This window comes from Bos javanicus, chromosome 8, assembly GCF_032452875.1.
Source record: "Bos javanicus breed banteng chromosome 8, ARS-OSU_banteng_1.0, whole genome shotgun sequence".
Taxonomy (NCBI): Eukaryota; Metazoa; Chordata; class Mammalia; order Artiodactyla; family Bovidae; genus Bos; species Bos javanicus.
Genome location: NC_083875.1, coordinates 9,276,919 through 9,291,920, shown reverse-complemented (window position 1 = coordinate 9,291,920; position 15,002 = coordinate 9,276,919).

Genomic DNA, 15,002 nt, shown 5'->3' with positions numbered 1-15,002 from the left:
ACTGACCATCAAAGCTTTGTGCAGCCCGACAAAACAGGGCGGTCTTGGGGCCAGCATCAGCCACTGCTGCATTCAGAATAAATACAGATTTCACTCCAGAAACTTTGAGGTACGTCGGAGGTCTTCACTGGAAGTTTTCTTGAAGGGGAGAAGAAGAGAGAACACTGGATTCACAGCCACACTTGACACAAATTATCTGGTAGCAGCCCTCTTTCCCCAAATGCATATTTCACAGCAGCTGCTCAGCTTCATCTCTCTTGATCTTCCAATTCCCACCCTGCCTGGTCTTCCTCCCCTGTCCCCCTCCTGCCTCTCCCAAGGGCAAAAGCCCTTCCCCACCTTCTTCTCTTCCCTGCCTATTGTAAATAGTGCTGGTAAGAACATAAATGTGGAATCTAGAAAACAGTACAACAAATCTTAATTATGTTGAATTGGTTCATGGTGCTTTTCAGGTCTACTATGTCCTTCTACTTTTCTAAATATTCATTCTATTAATTTTTGAGAATTTAATATTGAAATTCCAACTAAAAATCTTAATTTATCTTCTTAAAAAATGATTGTAATATATAGTGAAACTGGCTTTCCCCGGTCACTCAGCTGGTAAAGGATCTGCCTGCAATGCAGGAGACCCCGGTTCAATTCCTGGGTTGGGAAGACCCACTGGAGAAGGGATAGGCTACCCTCTCCAGTATTCTTGCGCTTCCCTGGTGGCTCAGATGGTAAAGAATCTGCCTGCAAAGTGGGAGACCTGGGTTGGGAAGATCCCCTGGAGGAGGGCATGGCAACCCACTCCAGTACTCTTCCCTGAAGAATCCCCATGGACAGAGGAGCCTGGCGGGCTACAGTCCATGGGGTCACAAAGCGTTGGACACGACTGAGCAGCCAAATTACATGTAACAAGCAACTAAACTACATGTAACTTTGTTCTACATTTTTCAAGCTTCCTGTAAAATGTATTAGCATACTTTCATAATTTAAAAAAGAAAAAGAAAAAAAAGAAAAACAGTACAGATGAACATAGCAACAGAGGCATAGAAAACAAGCGTGTGGATAGCAACAGGGGAAGGGGAAGTGGGAGGAACTGGGAGATTGGGACTGACATCGGCACACTTTCGATACTACACATAAAATAATTAGTAACGAGAACCTACTGTAAAGCACAGGGAACTCCACTCAGTGCTCTGTGGTGACCTAAATGGGAAGGAAGTCCAGAAGAGAAGGGAATGTATGTGGAGCTGATTCACTCTGCTGTACAGCAGAAACTAACGCAAGATTGTAAAGCAACTCTACGCCAGTGAAAATTTGAAAAAACAATTGCCTTCCACATGCTATGAAAGCTAAATTAGAAATCTGTCTTTGACTTCACTGCTGTGAAATGAGTATCTCAGTGATTCCCAGGGTTGAAGTCCCATAATGAGAGAACCGGAAGGGCTGTTAAAAAGATGGAAAACCTGACACCCACAGAGGAAAGTGAGTTGCCCAAGGTCCCCCAACAGCTTCATGGCAAAGTCAGGTTTTGAGTTCCGACAGCCTGATTCGGTCGCTGGCACTCAAGTCTTGGGGAGGGACACCATGGGCCCAGAGGTCAGCCGTGGTCACCCACTAAGGGTCACACAGCCGAAGCCCAGCAGGCACGGAGAGCCCTGCAGTGAATGAAGCGCCCTGTGTGGACTTAATCTCTGTGCTCGGTAGACACGGCTGCAGTGAGGAGCAGGAAGGGCTGTGGCCTTGGACCTACATACAAGTCTCAGACCATCTGTGGGGAAGGACAGAGCTTGTGGGCTCTTGTTTTAAATTTCTAACTTCTTGCAAACCAATACTTACATACAATATAAGACAATTTGATCACTAGAAAAATGAACCACAAAATGAACATATACAAGTTCAAACTTGTATTATTCGTATTAGATGCAACTCACATAAAATCACCCTGTTAAACAGTTCTGAAGGTTTCTAAACATTTCCTCTCCATTTCTGACCTTGTCCTGGGCCAGGAACGAGTTGTTTGCTGACCAACGGTGGTCCGTGTTCCACTCTTGGAGAAGTATTTCCCCGAAAGATCCAGACTTGAATTACTGAGAGGTAAAGGGCTTCCCTTGTGGCTCAGCTGGTAAAGAATCTGCCTGCAATGCAAGAGACCCAGATTCGATCCCTGGGTTGGGAAAATCCCTTGGAGAAGGAAATGGCAATCCACTCCAGTATTCTGGCCTGGAGAATTCCATAGACTGCATAGTCCATGGGGTCGCAAAGAATTGGACACAGCTGCTGCTGCTGCTGCTGCTAAGTCACTTCAGTCGTGTCTGACTCTGTGCAACCCCATAGATGGCCTCCTACCAGGCTCCTCTGTCCCTGGCATTCTCCAGGCAAGAACACTGGAGTGGGTTGCCATTTCCTTCTCTAATGCATGAAAGTGAAAAGTGAAAGGGAAGTCGCTCAGTGATGTCTGACTCTTAGCGACCTCATGGACTGCAGCCTACCAGGCTCCTCCGTCCATGGGATTTTCCAGGCAAGAGTACTGGAGTGGGGTGCCGTTGCCTTCTCCAGACACAGCTGAGCGACTTTCAATTCAATTCAATTCAAAGGGCCACTGCAATGAGAAGCCCACTGGCCACAACTAGAGAAAGCCCACGCAAAGCAACGAAGACCCAGTGCAGCCAAAAATAAATACATAAAATTTTAAACAATTTAAAGAAAAGAAGTAGGGGGCCCCTGACTTTCTAAAGTCTAGGAGGATCACATTAAAATATGGGTTAGATTGAAATGTGATGCATGAGTCATCATTTGAATTGAGACTCTACAGACTTATGTATTATTCATTGTCTTGAGCAATAAAAACTCACAAAATGCCAAAGTGCCCTCAGGCCCCAGAATAGCTTAATTGGGCACCATTGCTCTGTGCTGCAAAGCCGCTATTTAATTCTGAGTTCTGCAGTTTTATATCAGAACAGGCCCAGGAAGAGGCCGTTTTCCGTCTTTGGTCCCTGGCGCCTCTGCTCGAGTGCAGGAAGTATGCAGCATCCTTCCAAAGTGCTGTCCCCGGATCACCCAGGGACTCAGGTGCTGGGTGAGCAGCTGCCGGCACAGTCGAGGAGGGGAAAGGTCCTCTGGGGTGGGAAGAGAAGAGTCCGATTGGTGTCACCCACACCAGGGAGGCAGGCAGGCCTGGGTTCTCTGTCCTGAGCTGGCCTTGATGGCCGTGGAGGGTCAGGTCCAGAATTACCCTGACCGAGACTCAGGGCTTAGCCCCAGGAACATGAGCACCTCTGCCCCAGGTTCCTGGTCTGTGAGACAGGGGGATTGTCACGAGCACTGCCAAGGCCAATGCCAGGCCATGATGACACAGAGGGAGTGATGCAAAGCCAGGTGTGGGCAACACTCAGGAAAACCCAACTCCTGTACGGGGCAAAGCTAAGTGCCAAGACCTCAGGCTGGGCTGGGGGGGCTTGGTGAGTGCTCACTCCTTCTCCCACCCCTCCCTGGCCTGGACTTGAGTTTCCTTGAAGTTCTCTGTATTGTTCAACTTGAATGCCACCCATGACGGGGAATTCACCCCCCACAGGAAGGCCTCCTCAGCTATGCACAGCTTTGACCTGGAGAACAAGGTCTCAGGCTGAGCTGCATTGACTCCCCATGGGTCTCACCCCAGCACTGGGTGCGGCTCCTGGGGGGCCACCCAGACTGTTGTGGGCACCCTCGAAGACCACTCTTCTGACTTTAGGGAGTCCTGGCTTCTGTAAGCTGCATATCCTAGCTCCCTGTCACATCTCCTAAGTATACTTCTACAATCGGCAACATCTTGTCACGCAGAACACATTCCCAGGGGAGATGCCTTCCAGGGTGAGAGCCATCCCCCTCCTGCTGCTGTGGGGCCTCTTTGTGGACCCCAAGGGGGGCCCCACCAGCTCTTCCAGAACCATAGAATGTGTGTGCAAAGCCGACCTCAGTGTCCTCAACTGCCTTCTTTTTCTTTTCTTGACACATGACTGTCCCTCCCTCAGTCCCGGGCCCTGCTGGTCCTTCTGTTGCTCCTACCGACCCCCACTCTGGGATGGACTCACAACTAAAGCCTCAAGCTCCGCACTTCCCCTCTCTTCCGTTTCGTTCTGAGCAATTCAGCCCCAAACCCCTGATGTGGCACAGAGCGCTGCTGTGCCTTCAGTTCAAGGACAGGAGGGTCTCAGGACTGTGTGGGGACAGCAGGGTCCATGGGAAAGGGGGCTGGGTGAGGGGTGTAGGAGCCCACATGGGGTGGGGAGGGTGGTCCGAGCCTGGCTGGGGTGGCAGCATGTCCGTATGGCAGGACAGGTGACACAGGAAGTCAGGGTCCAAGCCAGGGGTCCCTGGCCAGGGGGCCTGACATCCAGGAACATTCTACAGAATAGCTGGAACAAAATCTACAGAAGTACTGAGGCTGTGGAAATCAAAGAAAAATGGAGGAGTTGTCCCAGGAAAAGAAGACCAAAAGGAAGTGACAATTCAGGATAGCACGTCATTCTAAATGGATCCTTTGGCTCTGAAAGACATTATCAGGCCAGTTGGTAAAGCTTCAGTGAGGTCTGAGGATTCCAAGGATGGATATATCAGCATGCATCTCCTGGTTGTCGAGGAGAGTGTCCTTGTTTGTAGACACATACACATGGATAGAAAATCAGGTCAGCAACTTACACTCCAATGAGCAGGAAGGAAAAGGCTTTCTTATATAATTGTACTTTCTATTTTTCTGTAATTTTATAATTGCTTGATTTTTTTTAAGTAGATGATTTCAGAACTGGCACTGAATTAGAGCTTCCCTGATCCTCCATTGTATTTATGAGAAGAGGACAAAGTTGCAGAGAGGTTAAAGCAACTTGAGCGTGGTCACACAACTGGTAGGTGTGAGTCGTGGCTCCCAAACTCTCCTTTCAAGTCTTATGATTGAATCTAGTCCATGTGCTTCATTTTCCAGGTTAAGAAACTCGGGCACCAGGGCCATGAAGAGACTTACCCCAAAATGAGCTGAACGCATTTCAGGTGGCAGGTTAATTTGGGCAAATTTGGAGAGTCTCTAAGTGTCTGAAATTGATCTCTGGGTGCTGGTCTGCTCCATCCATGTGCCCAGAAAATTCTCAGAGGTGTTGGTTTGAAGCCATTCCTCTCAGACAGGAAGTCCTCTGCTACTTGCTAGGGGCTTTCAGTTTGTTGCCAAAGTGGTTATGGTATATGGAGCTACTCTGCCTGCAGGGGTCTGTAGGGGTCTCTGGGGGTTTTCTGCCCTCTTAGTCACTGACAGCCTGAGACCTTGCCCTTCCAGGAGGCAGCCTTATCTCTGGCAATTCTGAAGAGGCAGAATAGCATCCAGAGTGTCTCTAAGGAGAACACAAGCCCATGGAGAAAGAAGCCGACGAGTGCCTGCTAGGGGGCAAGGGTGGGAGCTGAACTGTGTCCCCCAACATTCGTATGCTGAGGTTCTAGCCCCCAGGACATCAGAATGTGACTGTAGTAAGAGACAGAGCCTTTCGAGAGGTGATTAAGGTCACAGGAGGTCACTGGAGCGGACCCTGATCTGCTGTGACTGGTGTCCTTGTGAGAAGAGAGGATGGGGACACAGACACAGAGAGACAACCCTGTGAGGACCCAGGGAGAAGCTAGTTGTCTGCACGCCAAGGAGAGAGGCCTCAGGAGAAACCTAACCTGCTGACACCTTGACCTCGGACATCCAGCCTCCAGAGCTGGGAGAACATGAACTTCTGTTGTTGAAGCCCCGGCTCTATGGGACTTTGTTCTGTCCTCCTGACAGATTAGCACAGCAGGAGTGAGGAATGCTGGAGGAATGACTTTTCTACAGACCACAGGCTCTTTGCACAGATCCCCTCTGCCCACACTAAAATGTCACCTTCCCTCTATGACCACACCAGGTGACACTCTTCCCATCGGGACCCAAATCAACAGAAGCAGAGAACAGTACGCTCAGTCTGGAGTCAGAAGTCCCAGCACATCCACTTAGGAGTTGTGTGGTCTTCTTCAAGTCACTTAAGCTTACTGAGACCCAGTTTCCTTATATAAAAATAGGATTCATAGTTTCTGCCCTAGTCTTTCATAGAATTGTTGAGAAGATCAAATGTAGAATCTAATAGAAGTAATAAAGCAGATTATACATGCAATGAATTGCTACCGATGAGAGAAATACTATAGTTGGGGCTCCCCAGGTGACGCTAGTGGTAAAGAACCTGCCTGCCAATGCAGGAGATGCAACAGACATGGGTTCAATCCCTGGACTGGAAAAGATGCCCTGGAGGAGGGCATGGCAACCCACTCCAGTACTCATGCCTGGAGAATGCCATAAGCAGAGGAACCTGGTGGGCTATGATCCATAGGGTTGCAAAGAGTCATACACGACCGAAGTGACTTAGCACAGCACACAGCACTCAATACTATAGTATTCATAAGTTTTTAAATGTATTCACTGAATTTCTACTTCAGTTAGAAAATGAAAATACCATCTCCAGAATTTATAATCCAGGAGGGACTATGAGAGTTACACACATAAAGCCATGTAAAGGATGGCACGCAATGAAATACTGTCAACAAACAGAAATTGTGTGCTCAGAGGAAGAAAGTCATCACAATCTGATGTGCGTTATTGTTGCTCATTCATTCTTCAAACACTTCCCGGGAGATGTTATGCGCCAGCCTGTTCTAACCCAGGGATAGAGCTGTGAACAGAACTGGAAACACTCAGAAAGCCTAGGTTCTAGGCTAGGTTCAGAGTTTTGCAGAATGAATAGGACTCATTAGGTTATTCTAGGGGAGGGCTTCAGAGGTATAGGAATACAGCCAGCAGACAGTGGGATTGGCCCAGATGCGACTGCAATCCCCAGATACAGCCACCAGATGGCAGAGTGACTTCAGACAAAAAGTTCATCAAAGTTTGGGAAGAAATTTCTTCCTCCAAATGAGGAATGCTTGCACAGGTTTGGGATCTCCCAGAAGTCTAGGGGAGCAGAAGATACAGACTTCAGGGGTGAGAATGAAGAAGAGGCTCTTTGCCTAACAACTGGTGGGAGCTTTCCAGAGCCACTGGATTGGCCCTCAGAGGTGGGGCTCCGGGCTCAGAGCAGCCGTAGCCAATAGATATTTTTGAGGGAACCTGGCCCCTGGGGGTCCTCTCAGGACTGGGAACTGACGAGTGGTTCCCCTTGCTCTGTGGACGGGTCACTTTGGGGTCCTCTCTTCCCTCTGCCCTAGGGAGCCAGGAATCTTGCCCTACAACTCCCCTGGTAATCTGCAAAGCCTGGGGGCTCCTTCTGCTGAGATGTTAGGCAGGGTGATGTTGGAGGCAGAAGCCCTGATTTGGCAGCATAGAGCAGAACCCCACTGCCCGAGCCTTCTTACTGTGCCAGAGTGTAAGACTTGGATCCTCAGAAAAACGAGTTTTTCCTCACTGTCCCCTCCACACAGCCCTCCGGGTCATATATCCATTCAAAACTTTCATGAATGATCTACACCGCCAGGCAAGGGGCTTTCATTGTGGCTCAGTAGTAAAGAATCCACCTGCCAAAGCAAGTGATGTAAGAGACTTGGGTTCGCTCCCTGGGTTGGGAAGATCCCTTTGGGGTAGGAAATGGCAACTGGTTCCAGTATTCTTGCCTGGAGAATCCCATGGACAGAGGAGGCTGGCTAGCTACAGTGCAGGGGATCTCAAAGAGACACAACTGGGCAACAACACACACACACACACATACACACACACTGCCCGTCTGTGCGCTGGGGACCCAGGAGTCCATGAGACAGGCCATTCACAGAACGGGCTGAAACTAGACTCCAAGGGCTGAATGCAGGCTGCTGCCCATGTGTGTTCATATTGTCCACAGCTGCTTTGTGCTACAAGGCAGAGATGAGTAGCCGTTACAGAGACCATATGGCCCACAGTCCTAAAGCATGTGCTATAGAAAATGTTTGCTGACTGCCCATCTTGGGGGAGAGACAAGGAAGTGAAGAGAGGATAACGTCACTATAAACAGAGCTGTGATGGAGGCAGGGCCACGATAAAGGTGGGCGCAGGTGAGAGATGAAGTTGAGTAGGTGAACAGACAGACAAATGGATAAAGATGTGGTACCTACATACGATGGGATACTACTCAGCCATTGACAAGAATGAAATAATGCTCTTTGCAGCAACATGGATAGAACTGGAGATTCCCATACTAAGTGAAATAAGTAAGTCAGAGAAAGACAAATGTCATGATACCACTTACATGTGGAATCTAAAAAAAATGATACAAATGAACTTACTTACAAAACAAAAGCAGACTCACAGACTTAGAGAATGATCTTATGAATACTAGAGGAGAAGGGTTGGGGGAGATAGATTGGGAGTTTGGGATTGATATATACACATTACATATACTATATTTAAGATATATAACAATCAAGGACTTACTGTATAGCACAGGGAACTCTGCTCAATATTCTGTAATAGCCTAAATGGGACAAGAATTTGAATAAGAATAGATATATGGATACGTACAACTGAATCACTTTGCTGTATACCTGAAGTTAACGCAGCATTGTTAATCAGTTATGTTCTAATATAAAATAAAGATTGTTTTAAAAAGAGGAAAAAAGAGAGAGAACTGTGTTAGAGGCAGGGCCGTGATGGAAGCAGGGGCAGGTGAGAGATGAAGTTGAGTGGGAGGCTGGACGGGGGAGCATCCAGGTGGGCCTGTCTTTTTGGACCCCCGGGGGCCCCTGAAGCAGCCATGAGAAGCCATTGAAGGGCCATGAGCTGGGGTGACAAGATCCCATCCCAGGAACCACTGTGTGGAAAGTGGAGCAGGGGGAGACAACAGCAGAGGCAAGCAGCCCAGTGAGAGACTGTGGTGGCCCCATCTAGGACAGAGGAGAGAGGCCTGCAGGGGCCAGGAGCTGTGGGCACGGAGAAGGGCTAATCCTGGAAGGCTTTCTAGGGTGGGGGACAGAGAGGCAGGTCAGGGCTGAGTGTGTGTCCAGACAGCATCCCCAAACTCTGGGGTCTCACGAGGCTCACCAAACCCTCCAGATGTGGTCATGGAGGAGCCACACAGATCACCAAGAGAAGTCCTTCGTTCAAAGGAGGGGAAACGAAGTCGGAGGTTTCCTGATGTGCGTTTCCACGCTCTGGGCGGCAGCCTCCTGATGTTAGTGTCCATGCGCCACACCCCTTTCTGGCTGAGTGTGGGGTGCGGGGTATTTTCCAGGAGTTTCCTAACCAGTGACATTGGCATGGACCTCTTAGGATGGATGCCCTGTGGGTGGGACCAGGGCTATTGTGAACTCAGGGAGCCTTAAAAACCCAGTGCATCCCAGCCCAAGTCCTTTCAACGAAAGAGAGATAAAGGCTAAGCCTATCTCACAGGTTTCCCCAAGGTGCCCAGGGTGGTGCAGGGGAGCGACAAGACCAGCCCTGGGGGCTGGAAGCAGAGACCTCCACAAGTACAGGAGGTCCCTAAATCTCCAGTGTGTTTTATTTTTGGCCACACTTCACAGCTTGGGAGACCTTAGTTCCTTGACTAGGGATTGAACACATGCCCCTTGCATTGGAAGGCAAGTCCCAAGCTTCAGGTTTTATTATTATTATTTTTCAATCAGGTGCCTTTGCATTCTGTTTCATCATATATATTTTGTGTTTTGAAGAAGAAAATTTTATATTACTAACAGTGAGCCTCTAAGAAGCTGCTTCAGGAACATGTTCAGGGTGTTCTGTAGCTCCTGGCATCTCCCACTCAGCCAGGTGGGGGACTGGGGCAGGAAAACGAGGATGCAGCTGCAGCCTGCAGAGAGGGAGACAGCTGTTTATGCTGATATCACAGCAAAGATGTAAGGAGGGACAGAGAGGCGATCAGCCCCGAAGCTCCCTGACAGTAGGGACACAGCTTTCAGCCCTGGATCCCCTCGGTTACAAGGCTCTGACACAAAGCATTTACACATGGTGAATATGCCTCATTTCAATAATGAGGAGGATGACAGAATGCCCCAGGCCATCAAACAGCTAAAGCATGGCCAGCTGCTCCCTTCCCTCTGTAATTTCTCTAAACTGCAATTTTCTTACCTGCAAGGTGTTAGTAATGACCCCTTCCTGCCTAGATGTTAGTCCTTTGGCAAGGCAGTAAGGCAAAGTTCAGTTCAGTCACTCAGTCGTGTCCAACTCTCTGCAACCCTATGAACCGCAGCATGCCAGGCCTCCCTGCCCATCACCAACTCCCAGAGTTACGCAAACTCATGTCCATTGAGTGCGTGATGCCACCCATCTCATCCTCTGTCATGCCCTTCTCCTGCCCTCAATATTTCCCAGCATCAAGGCCTTTTCCAATGAGTCAGCTCTGCATCAGGTGGCCAAACTATTGGAGTTTCAGCTTCAACACTAGTCCTTCCAAAAAACATCCAGGACTGATCCCCTTTAGGATGGATCTCCTTGCAGTACAAGGGACTTTCAAGAGTCTTCTCTAACACCACAGTTCAAAAGCATCAATTCTTCAGCACTCAGCTTTCTTCACAGTCCAACTCTCACATTCATACATGACCATGGGAAAACCATAGCCTTGACTAGATGGATTTTTGTTGACAAAGTAATGTCTCTGCTTTCTAATATGCTGTCTAGGTTGGTCATAACTTTCCTCCCAAGGAGTAAGCATCTTTTAATTTCATGGCTGCAGTCACCATCTGCAGTGATTTTGGAGCCCAGAAAAATAAAGTCTGACACTGTTTCCACTGTTTCCCCATCTATTTGCCATGAAGTGATAGGACCAGATGCCATGATCTTACTTTTCTCAATGTTGAGCTTTAAGCCAACTTTTTCACTCTCCACTTTCACTTTCATCAAGAGGCTTTTGAGTTCCTCTTCACTTTCTGCCATAAGGGTGGTGTCATCTGCATATCTGAGGTTAGTGATATTTCTCCCAGCAATCTTGATTCCAGCTTGTGCTTCTTCCAGCCCAGCGTTTCTCATGATGTACTCTGCATAGAAGTTAAATAAGCAGGGTGACAATATACAGCCTTGACGTACTCCTTTTCCTATTTGGAACCAGTCTGTTGTTCCATGTCCAGTTCTAACTGTTGCTCCCTGACCTGCATACAGGTTTCTCAAGAGGCAGGTCAGATAGTCTGGTATTCCCATCTCTTTAAGAATTTTCTACAGTTTGTTGTGATCCACAGTCAAAGGCTTTGGCATAGTCAATAAAGCAGAAATAGATGTTTTTCTGGAACTCTCTTACTTTTTACATGATCCAGCAGATGTTGGCAATTTGATCTCTGGTTCCTCTGACTTTTCTAAAACCAGCTTGAACATCTGGAAGTTCACGGTTCACTTACTGCTGAAGCCTGGCTTAGAGAATTTTGAGCATTACTTTACTAGCATGTGAGATGAGTACAATTGTGCGGTAGTTTGAGTATTCTTTGGCATTGCCTTTCTTTGGGATTGGAATGAAAACTGACCATTTCCAGTCCTGTGGCCACTGCTGAGTTTTCCAAATTTGCTGGCATATTGAGTGCAGCACTTTCACAGCATCTTTTATGATTTGAAATAGCTCAACTGGAATTCCATCACCTCCACTAGCTTTGTAGTGATGCTTCCTAAGGCCCACTTGACTTCACATTCCAGGATGTCTGGCTCTAGGTGAGTGATCACACCATCGTGATTATCTGGGTCATGAAGATCTTTTTTGTACAGTTCTTCTGTGTATTCTTGCCACCTCTTCTTAATATCTTCTGCTTCTGTTAGGTCCATACCATTTCTGTCCTTAATTGTGCCCATCTTTGCATGAAATTTTCCCTTGGTATCTCTAATTTTCTTGAAGAAATCTCTAGTCTTTCCCATTCTATTGTTTTCCTCTATTTCTTTGCACCGATCACTGAGGAAGACTTTCTTATCTCTCCTTGCTATCCTTTGGAACTCTGCATTCAAATGGGTATATCTTTCCTTTTCTCCTTTGCTTTTCACTTCTCTTCTTTTCACAGCTATTTGTAAGCCCTCCTCAAACAGCCATTTTGCTTTTTTGCATTTCTTTTTCTTGTGGATGGTCTTGATCCCTGTTTCCTGTACAATGTCATGAACCTCCATCCACAGTTCATCAGGCACTCTGTCTATCATATCTAATCCCTTAAATCTATTTCTCACTTCCACTGTATAATCATAAGGGATTTGATTTAGGTCTTACCAGAATGGTTTAGTGGTTTCCCCTACTTTCTTCATTTTAAGTCTGAATTTGGCAATAAGGAGTTCATGATCTGAGCCACAGTCAGCTCCTGGTCTTGTTTTTGCTGACTGTATAGAGCTTCTCCATCTTTGGCTGCAAATAATATAATCAATCTGATTTCGGTATTGGCCATTGGTGATTTCCATGTGTAGAGTCTTCTCTTGTGTTGTTGGAAGAGGGTGTTTGCTATGACTAGTGCATTTTCTTGGCAAAACTCTATTAGCTTTGCCCTGCTTCATTCTGTACTCCAAGGCCAAATTTGCCTGTTACTCCAGGTGTTTCTTGACTTCCTACTTTTGCATTCCAGTCCCTTATAATGAAAAGGACATCTTTTGGGGGTGTTAGTTCTAAAAGGTCTTGTAAGTCTTCACAGAACCGTTCAACTTCAGCTTCTTCAGCATTACTCGTCGGGGCATAGACTTGGATTACTGTGATATTGAATGGTTTGCCTTGAAAATGAACAGAGACCATTCTGTCGTTTCGAAGATTGCACCCAAGTACTGCATTTTGGACTCCTTTGTTGACTATGATGGCTATTCCATTTCTTCTAAGGATTCTTGCCCACAGTAGTAGATATAATGGTCATCTGAGTTAAATTCACCCATTCCAGTCCATTTTAGTTCGCTGATTCCTAGAATGTCGACATTCACTCTTGCTATCTCCTGTTTGACCACTTCCAATTTGCCTTGATTCATGGACCTGACATTCCAAGTTCCTATGCAATATTGCTCTGTATAGCATCAGACCTTGCTTCTATCACCAGTCACATCCACAACTGGGTGTTGTTTTTGCTTTGGCTCCATCCCTTCATTCTTTCTGGAATTATTTCTCCACTCTTCTCCAGTAGCATATTGGGCACCTACTGACCTGGGGAGTTCATCTTTCAGTGTCCTATCTTTTTGCCTTTTCATACTGGTCATGGGGTTCTCAAGGCAAGAATATTGAAGTGGTTTGACATTCCCTTTTCAAATGGACCACATTCTGTCAGAACTCTCCACCATGACCCGTCTGTCTTGGGTGGCCCCACATGGTATGGCTTAGTTTCATTGAGTTAGACAAAGCTGTGGTCCATGTGATCAGATTGGCTAGTTTTCTGTGATTGTGGTTTCAGTCTGTCTGCCCTCAGATGCCCTCTCTTAGCACCTACCATCTTACTTGCGTTTCTGTTACCTTGGACGTGGGATGTCTCTTCACGGCTGCTCCAGCAAAGTGCAGCCGCTGCTCCTTATGGGCTTCCCAAATAGCTCAATTGGTAAAGAATCTGCCTGCAATGCAGGAGATTCCTGGGTTGGGAAGATCCACTGGAGAAGGGAGAGGCTACCCACTCTTGTATTCTTGGGCTTCCCTTGTGGCTCAGCTGGTAAAGAATCTGCCTGCAATGCAAGAGACCTGGGTTCGATCCCTGGGTTTGGAAGATGCCCTGGAGAAGGGAAATGCTACCCACTCCAGTGTTCTGGCCTGGAGAATTCCATGGACTGTATAGTCCATGGGGTCACAAAGAGTCAGACATGACTGAGTAAGGCAAAGGAAGCACTTCAAAACCTACAAGACCAATTTAGATACACAAAGAGCACCATTATCCTGTAGAGTATCACTACAGTAAAACCCTGCCATGAGGCTCTTAATGGGGTAGGGGGAGCTGAGAAATCCAAGGCCCTAAAATGCAGAGTTGTGGGGTGTTGCAAAGCAGAAGAATGAATGAGTGAGCCTTGGGTCCCAGGTGGTGTATCGTCTCTCCCAGCACAAGCTCTTGTTTGGCGCCACCTGGTGGCAGCTGTCTACCCTGCCTTAAGTATCAAAGATTCTAGCCTGGGACTTTTGCTGGGACTTCCAAGACAGATCCCTGGAGGGCTACAGTCCATGGGGTCACAAAGAGTCGAACACGATTGAACGACTGAGAGTGCACGAACACACAAGCTCTTCTGAAGAAGCGATTTTCTATTCAAAACCTGTGTCTTCCATGTGATCTGTTTCCCAAAAGGTGCAATATGTGTGTGTTCAAGTGTTTATATGTGTGTATGGGTGCGTGTGCACAATTGTATGTTTGGGGGATGAGCCATGCTCAGTTATCCTGTCTTCTGTCACATTCAGATGACTCTCAATCAATCAACTATTTCCACTGAGACTCGTCACCCCACTCCAGCCCCCCACTGCCCTCGGCCAAAAGGGACCATCTTCCCTCCAGGGCTGCTTTGAACATCCCCATGATTGCCACTTTCCCTTACTGTTTCTTCCTTTTAAAAAAGTTTTATGTATTTATTTTTGGCTGTGCTCGGTCTTTGTTGCTTTGTGGTCCGTGTTGTACCGTGGGGTTTTTTTCTCTAGTTGAAGCAAACAGAAGCACTCTCTTGTCGCAGTGCTGGGCTTCTCGTTGCAGTGGCTTCTCTCGTTGAGGAACACGGGGTCTGTGGTGTGCAGGCTTCGGTAGCTGTGGTGTGTGGGCTCAGTGGTTGCAGATCCCAGGTTCTTAGAGCACCGGCTCTGTGGTCCATGGGCTTAGGTGCTCTGCACAATGTGAGATCTTCCCAGCCCAGGGATCGGACTCATGTCTCCTGCATTGGCAGGCAGATTCTTTACCGCTGAGCCACCAGGGAAGCCCTACTGTCTTATTTCAGAGCACACACAGAAGGTCCTTAAAGTGGTGGGCTCGGAGCACCATCCAGTCTCCCCTTCCTTCTGGGAGGACAGTGGAGGGATATCCTTTAAAAGCAGCCTCTGCTCGACAAGCAGTAAAGGTCATGCTTCATAGCTGAGGCTCAAAAGGCACAGGAAGCAATCCTTCACACGGGGCTT